General features: G+C 47.1%; 1 long non-coding RNA gene across 1 annotated transcript; it reads left to right on the forward strand.

The window, feature by feature from the left end:
* Window positions 1-4,155: 4,155 nt before the first annotated feature.
* On the forward strand, window positions 4,156-7,597 carry LOC143013857 (uncharacterized). Its single transcript, XR_012965226.1, has 3 exons — window positions 4,156-4,367; window positions 6,881-7,143; window positions 7,556-7,597. It is a non-coding gene; the product is annotated as an uncharacterized LOC143013857 (long non-coding RNA).

Raw genomic sequence — 7,597 nt, forward strand, 5'->3', positions numbered from 1 at the left:
CGTCTAAGTTTCATTTCCAGGCTCAGTTTAGCTGTTCTTCGATAAACCGGATTATATCTCGTTTCCTGTCATACATGTTATCTCAACAGGTAAGAGAACGACTTAGCTGTTTGTTTTAAACTAGTTTCATCTACGGAGGTTTTTAATGTTTTAAAGCTTAAAGTTATTTGTTTTTCAGTCCTGTGGATGTTTATATTTTCCTTATTATTTTCTAATAACGGATAAAAAAACAAATAAGTAGATGCGATGATGTGACGTCATCCTGGAAAATTTAGAACCAGTTTGTCAAAGAATTAAAACGGATTGTTTACACTTGCGCGCTAATGAGGCGAGTTCATCAGAAATATAACTTACTGGAAAAATAAACTTTTCGTTAACATTTATTGATATTACTTTGCACTTTTATATTCACATTTATATTAATCTGCTTCATTAAAGCCTCACCTGCTGGTGACTCAGCGTGCAGCTGTGCCGTCAGCCCCTAGAGGGCGACAGAGCTCTGTGGGCAGAGGCAGGGAGTGTAGTGAAGTATGTTTATGTCCTGTATGAGGTCAGCAGGCGGCCCACTCAGCACATTAATGACTCCTTAACTTTCACCTCCAGTATCAAACCTAAACATTTCATGTCTTTATCTTTTCCCTGATGGCCTCATGTCCTGCAGCCTGACTTCCTGTTTGGCCTCTGTGGTCTCCTGCCTCCTCACTGTGACGGAGTGCAGAGCTGCAGTTTATCATCCAGGAGGAGAGAGAGAGAAATGAAGTTGCAATAAAGGTCAAAGTTCACACTAATCATTTAGATACAATTACTATTAATGATACGACCAATACCTGATCAGCTGATGGGTTTGACCCCCCCCCCCCCACACACACACCTGATGAGGGATACATTTCACACATTAGCTGTGTATAGGAGCTAAACACACACACACACACACACACACACACACACAGGTGAGGAGGTACTGTGCTACATTCTTCAGCCACAGAGGGTCCTTGGAAACTCAGCTTTCAGGTTGATGGATCCCAGGTGAACCCTGATGTTGGTGCAGACACATGTTCTGTCATGAAGGTGCTGATCATCATCTGGTCTCCTTCTGTCAGTCCAGCTTCTTCTGTCTTCTTCATGCTCTCCAGATCAATTCTGTGGCTTGCTGGAGCTTCATGCTGATGATGATGATGATGATGATGTCCTTGTGTTTCAGACCTGTTCAGGGCCTCAGGATCAGGGTTGGGGTGCAGACTGATCTATGAGGCAGTGAACCTTTGCTCCAGTGCTTTTTGTTGTTTATGGAGGAAGGACAAACTTGTCTCCTCCTCCTCCTCCTCCTCCTTCTCTCCTTGTTTCCTCCTAATGCTTCCTACCAGGATACAGGAGGCTTTGTAGGAGCCTTCAGTCACCTCTGCACCAGCTGAGCCTCCATGACATCACTGCTGCTCTCTGGTCCCGTCTTCAGTGAACAGATCCTGTGCCAGATGTTTGAGCTCCACCAGCTGCTGGTCTGGAGGCTCAGACCCTCTCGCTCAGCCACACTGTGTTTGGTTCTCAGATGATGTATCGTGTTTCACATTGGACTCTGAAGCCTCTTAGAAAGCTGTTCAGGCTGCTTCAGTCTTCAGTTTGACCTTTAGAAGCCTACAAGCTGCTGCAGCTCTACTTTGGACCTCAGCTGTTTACAGAGCAGCAGTGTGATGAGAGTCTGCTGGACTGGGCAGGTCCTGGTCTGACTCAGGCCTTCCTCCTTACAGGCCCCGCAAATACTCTCAGCTCAGCTCATCAGTGATGAAGGAACTAATGAGATCTGGTCCGGTCCGGTCCGGTCAGGCTCGGTCCGGTCTGGTCCCGGTTGCTGTGTGGGTCTAAGTGTAGCTGCTTGTAGAACCTTTGTTAAAATGCTGCCGGATCAAAAGCTGTCCTCTCCTTTCAGGCTGAGTCTGAGCAGCTGCATGGCTCCCGTTCCTCAGATGATGATGTAATGTGTCCCACTCTAACTGACGCCTGGAATAATTCACATTCTGCAGCTCGGTTTGAATTCCACAGAGGAAAACCTTCTTCCTCCCCTCTGTGCTGACAATGGAGGCCTTCATCTTCCTCAGAGCAGCTGAAGACTCTGAGCTCTCCTCCTGTTGAACAATCAAGTGGACCACAACCAATCAGTCTGGATCCATAACCTGCATCGTGTCTCAATCAAAGTGTGTGTGTGTGTGTGTGTGTGTGTGTGTGTGAAAGTCATCAGTCATCTGAGGTTCAGCTGAGTGTTTGGGTTCTCAGTCAGCTGAGGCTCAGCTCCACTCAGCTGAGACTCAGCTCCACTCAGACTCAGCTCCACTCAGCTGAGGCTAAGTCACATCTGTAATCTGCTACAACACCAGAAAAATGATCTGAATGTTAAAAACGTGCTAAAATGCCAAAAATCCCACAGAGGCATAACATGTTTTGGCAGCAGTTCCTCCTGTGTTTGGTGGCAAAGGAGGAAGTTCACAAGCTTCTCCTTGTCTCCTCCTCAGCCCACAGGAGCATTACTCGCCAAAACAAAGGCGGCCCTCGTCTTTGGCCTTCGCCCAGCCCCACAGCGCCGCCGCTCATCGCTGGGAAACGCTTAACCTTTAAACGATGCTAATGAACCAGAGAGAGAGAGAGAGAGAGAGAGAGAGAGAGAGAGAGAGAGAGAGAGAGAGAGATAGATGACATGAGGGACAGGAAACTGGCTTGACACAGATCAGTCAGGTTACTGAGGGAGGGTTAAAGGGTCAAAGGTCACAAACAAAGGTTTAGGTTCTTATTGTGTCGCCTGCAGTGAGAAACAGGTGGAGAGGAGGATGAAGGATGGAGAGCAGCAGGTCTTCCTCCCTTGTTTGGCTCTTGGTCTTCCTCTGTGCTCGTCTCTGATTTGCTATTGTGAGAATCAAAACAAAGCTCAGTCAGGTTCAGGTGTTCCAGGCTGTTGTCCTTCAGCTTTTTATGGGATGAAGGTTGGAATGAAGAGGAGAGGAAAGGGAAGGAAAGGAAGGAGAGAGAGAGAGAGAGAGAGAGAGAGAGAGAGAGAGAGAGAGAGAGAGACAGAGAGACAGAGAGAGAGCGACCCTGCGGGCTCATATCTGGTCTCACTCTTGATGTTCTTCCAGTCTTGGCTTCTCAGCGATGGACAAAACAGAGTTTCCTTGGAAAGCCGTCGCCAACAGAGCCGCTCTGTGGCTGAGGTGCAGGCTAACAGAGCCGTCATAGAGCTTCAGAGTTAAGGGTTGGTTATTGATCAGGCATTGATCAGGCATTGATCAAACTGTATCCAGATCTGCTGGTCCAGGGCGAGGATGTGGTCCATCTCAGGCCGGAGGCCACGAGCTCTTGGCTCCTCTGTGTAAACACTGAGTCAGAGGAAGGACAGGGTCAGAGGTCAGCGTGGGCTCGTTCTGATGTCTGATGATGTTTTTCTCTCTCTCTCTCTCTCTTTAGAAGGCAGCATGGAGACCAGCAGGACGTCTGTAGCTTTACTTCAGCCTTTGTTTGACCGACCAATAGAGGAGCTGATAGATGTCAGGGTTATCAGGTGAAGATTGTGGGCTTCAGCATTCAGCCTGCACAGCACATCAGTGACAAAAGCCTGGGTAGGACAGTTACTATCCCCCTCTCTGTTCCTGCCAATGCTACAGTGCCACTCAGTGGAGAGTTTAACAAATGTAACTATGTAACTTTAACTGCTGTCATAAAGTTTGTTCACTTGCAGCAGAAACGTCCCTGATGATGCTGCAGAGGACAACCAGCCAGGTTTATCTGTGTGTGTGTGTGTGTGTGTGTGTGTGTGTGCGTGATGTCACAATCTGGAGCTCGGTAGCATCAACAAACACAAACAAACGGAGAGAAGAGAGGAGAGGCTGACGACCGTCAGTCATGAAGCCCAACGCCCCAAAAACATCCAGAAACTCAGATGTTTTCCATCGCAGTCCCCCCTCCGCCCAAGAGGGACCTGTAAAGCCCAGTTACATCAGAGAGAGGGAGAGAGGGAGGGAGAGAGAGAGAGGGACGGAGAGGGGGAGAGGGAGAGAGAGGGAGGGAGAAAGAGAGAGAGGGACAAACTACATTTTCTCATACTTGAAGAATTTTTCCTCTCTCTCTCGCTCTCTCTCCCCCCCCAACTCCCTCTCTCTCTCCCCCCTCTCACTCTTTCTCCCTCTCGCTCTCTCTCTCCCCCCCCTCTCTCTCTCTGTCCATCCCCCTCGTGGTTCTGTTGGTCATTTGAGAGAGAGAGGGAGAGAGAGAGAGAGAGAGAGAGAGAGAGAGAGAGAGAGAGAGAGAGAGAGAGAGAGGGACGGACGGATGGAGCAGCTGACTGACAGACTGCAGACAGACAGATTCATCTCCGCTCTGTCCAGGTAAGACGCCTTTAAGCTCCTCTGATCAATACTGTTTTCTGCAATCAATAATCAATCACTGGGATGGTGTCATTGATTGTTTTAGTTGTATTGATTGAACACTGAATGATCTAATCCAGATGAAGTCTTTACAGCTGTTGACTTCAGGGCTCTCTCACTCCGTCACTCATCATTTACTTCACTTCTCTGATTTTCTGTCCCCGGCTGCACAATGAAGAGAATTCTCAACGAAACTGGAATTATTATTATTCTGACATGTTATTGTGAGGTGATGTCACTCACTCCCAGTGAGGAGGGAAAGTCTCATCATGTAGCAGCTCAATGCTTTTTGCATCAAAATCTGTTGGCGTTGTTGTCATTTTTGTGCCCCCCCTCCTGCATGTGGTGCATTCATCAACAAACAAATCTTGCAGCCATATTTCTTTTGCCTTTTGCTCCAGACGTCTCATTAGCATCTGTTAGCATCCAGGCTGTCTGTTTAGATCATTAATCTCTTATTCAGATCATAAACATACAATTTCTAATTATAAAGGAAGAATTCTGAAATATGAGATGAAATCAAAGTAATGTTGTCTGTTTTAAACTGAAACATCAAAGGGATCAAATTTGACCCAAAAAAGAAGAAGAAGTTGTGATTCGTTGATCAATGGAATTTCTGTTTTTAGTAGCAAACTTTAAAAACAAGGACAACAGTTTGATTGTAGCAGTTGGCAGAAATGTTGAACCTTCGTTATCGAGTGTAGATTTGTAGATGCGTATAAATGAGTTCAGCCTCCAGAGGCTCACAGAGCGGCTCACAGAGCGGCTCACAGAGCGGCTCACAGAGCGGCTCACAGAGCGGCTCACAGAGCGGCTCACAGAGCGGCTCACAGAGCGGCTCACAGAGCGGCTCACAGAGCGGCTCACCGCGGGCCGGCGGGTGCCAGGTTTGCGCCTGCAGGAGCCGCAGACTTGAGTTTACTTTGGCTACTGGAGGCTGAGGTGTGTAGGATGAGAAGAGGAGGAGTGGAGGGGAGGAAGAAGAGCAAAGAGAGAGCTGAAGGCTTTTATGATGCATTCAGGGACTTAATGTTGGCCTGCTGAGCTCAGACTGCTCAAACAGCTGTCAAGTATTTATGAGATAATTGGTCCCATTCAAGTCAATACACACACACACACACACACACACACACACACACACACGATAACGAGCTGCCGTCCAGACGAAAATGATATATTAAATATGTTATATGACTTTACGCCGTCTGTATATTTCTTGTTCTACTGATCTCATTCTGGCAGTCAGTATCTCATATAATACATGTTTACGTATATATCAGGAGAGCCGCAGTAATAAATCTAGAACATTCACAGTGAAAGTTGTTCAGTACGTCTGGGACTGAAAACTAAACTGTGTCCATATAAACACGTATTTGTATCCTAACTGGGAGGGAGGACAGAACCCCTACACCCTACACTACCCCCCCTTTGCTCGCTGGAGCAAAGGCAGTTCATGTGTTCAAAACAAGATGTCCGTTACACTGAGTGATGAAGAAAGCCGTCTGCCAGTAACGATAAACCCTGAAAAACAAGGACAGGCAGAGAAAATAAAGAAACGCGAGTTAGACTCCAGCGATGAACTTCCTCTGGACTCTTCTCTACACTCCCTTATTAGTTGTTGAAATTTGCGTCTCGGGGAAGAATCCGTCCTCCTACTGTTGCCTCTTCTTCGTCCTCCTCTTCTTCGTCCTCCTCTCCTCCCAGGTCTGGGAATTCTCAGCATCTGGTTTCTGCCTTCAGACCTGGATGAGGACTCAGGGTGGATCTGTGCAGCATTAAGCAGCTCCCTGGGGCGACACGCCGGTCTGAACCTTCAGGGTCGGACTGCCGGCTACTGTTGGTGTGGGAGGAGTCTCATGTTTGTCCTGTGATGTCTCACTAAACTTCTACACACAGGATGGATTTAGTTTTCCTGCTTTGTCATCTTTTGCTGATGAACTTTCATCTTTTCTTTTCCACCTCAGCAGCTGCAAACCTTAAATAAATATAGAAATAATATAATAACAAACAATGATGAGACAAAAAACAAAGGAAGGAATTCAACAATTTTAAAACTATATTATGTTAACATGAATCACAAGCAAATCAAATTCAACATTCTGGTTTCACCCTGAAGTTAGTGTGTATCATTATCTTCATCTTCATCTTCCTCTTCATGAGGAGGCAGCAAGCTAAGGTCCAGTCCTGTTGCTATAGTTACACATTAGTTTGTGCTGAACAGTCTTCAGTCCTGAATCTTACAGATTCAGGACTGCAGTGCTCCTGACTAAATAATGTATTATATGAGATGCTGACTGCCGGTATGAGCTCAATAGAACAGGCAATAAGCGAAGAGTGTAAGTTTTAACGTGAGTTCCCAGCTGTCAGGTCAACAAGGCAGAGAGGCAGAAGATGTGAAGATGTTTGGAGGCTCACAGGACCGGTCCAACTTTAACCAAAGCTGAGTCTGACAGCAGCTTTACTCTTCATCCCAGGAGGACGAGCCCTGCCAGACAAAGGAACGCTGGACGCAACATCACACAGACCGGTGATTCATGGTGGAGACTTTATGAAACTGGAGAACCACAAACAAACCTTCACCACCCTGATCAACCTGAGCCCCGCCATGCCTCACACCTTCCTCCTCCTGCTCCTCCTCCTCCTCTTGGCTCATCCCGCTGTCCTGACCCCATCAACCTCCCGAGAGTTAGAGGTCAGGAATGAAAGGACACCGAGGGACGCCACGCAGGACATCAAGGTGAGGCGGTGCTCAGGTTTAGTTGCTGGCTGTATCAAAAAGTGACAAACAGAAACTAAAGAATATTAACAGAAGAAACAGAACCAAGGCAGAGTTCAAGTTGTCTTTGATCCACTTCCTGTCTGTTGTTAGTCTTTTGTGTCTCTCAGTGGTTTGGATTGTGTGACATAATGAGTTTAACCCTATCCAGACCAAGGAGGTGTCCAACAGCTCTGAGCCTTTAGATGCATGCATGTATGCAAGTCAAAAGTGACCTGAAACACACGTGCAGGTATCTCTGTGTGTCTGTGACCTTCATCACATCTTCCTCACGTCTCATCACGGCGTTAACACCATCACTTTACAGCCTGGATGGGATGATGTCATCCATAAATGAGAGACAGCTGAAGTGAACAGAGTGTCTTGTGTGCAGGTTGTGATCTCTGAAGGCTGCAGCACTCAGGACGACTCCGAC

The sequence above is a fragment of the Genypterus blacodes genome, unplaced genomic scaffold (genome assembly GCF_046128005.1).
Source record: "Genypterus blacodes isolate CSIRO-AG114 ecotype Tasmania unplaced genomic scaffold, CSIRO-AGI_Gbla_v1 ptg000160l_1, whole genome shotgun sequence".
In the NCBI taxonomy this organism is placed as follows: Eukaryota; Metazoa; Chordata; class Actinopteri; order Ophidiiformes; family Ophidiidae; genus Genypterus; species Genypterus blacodes.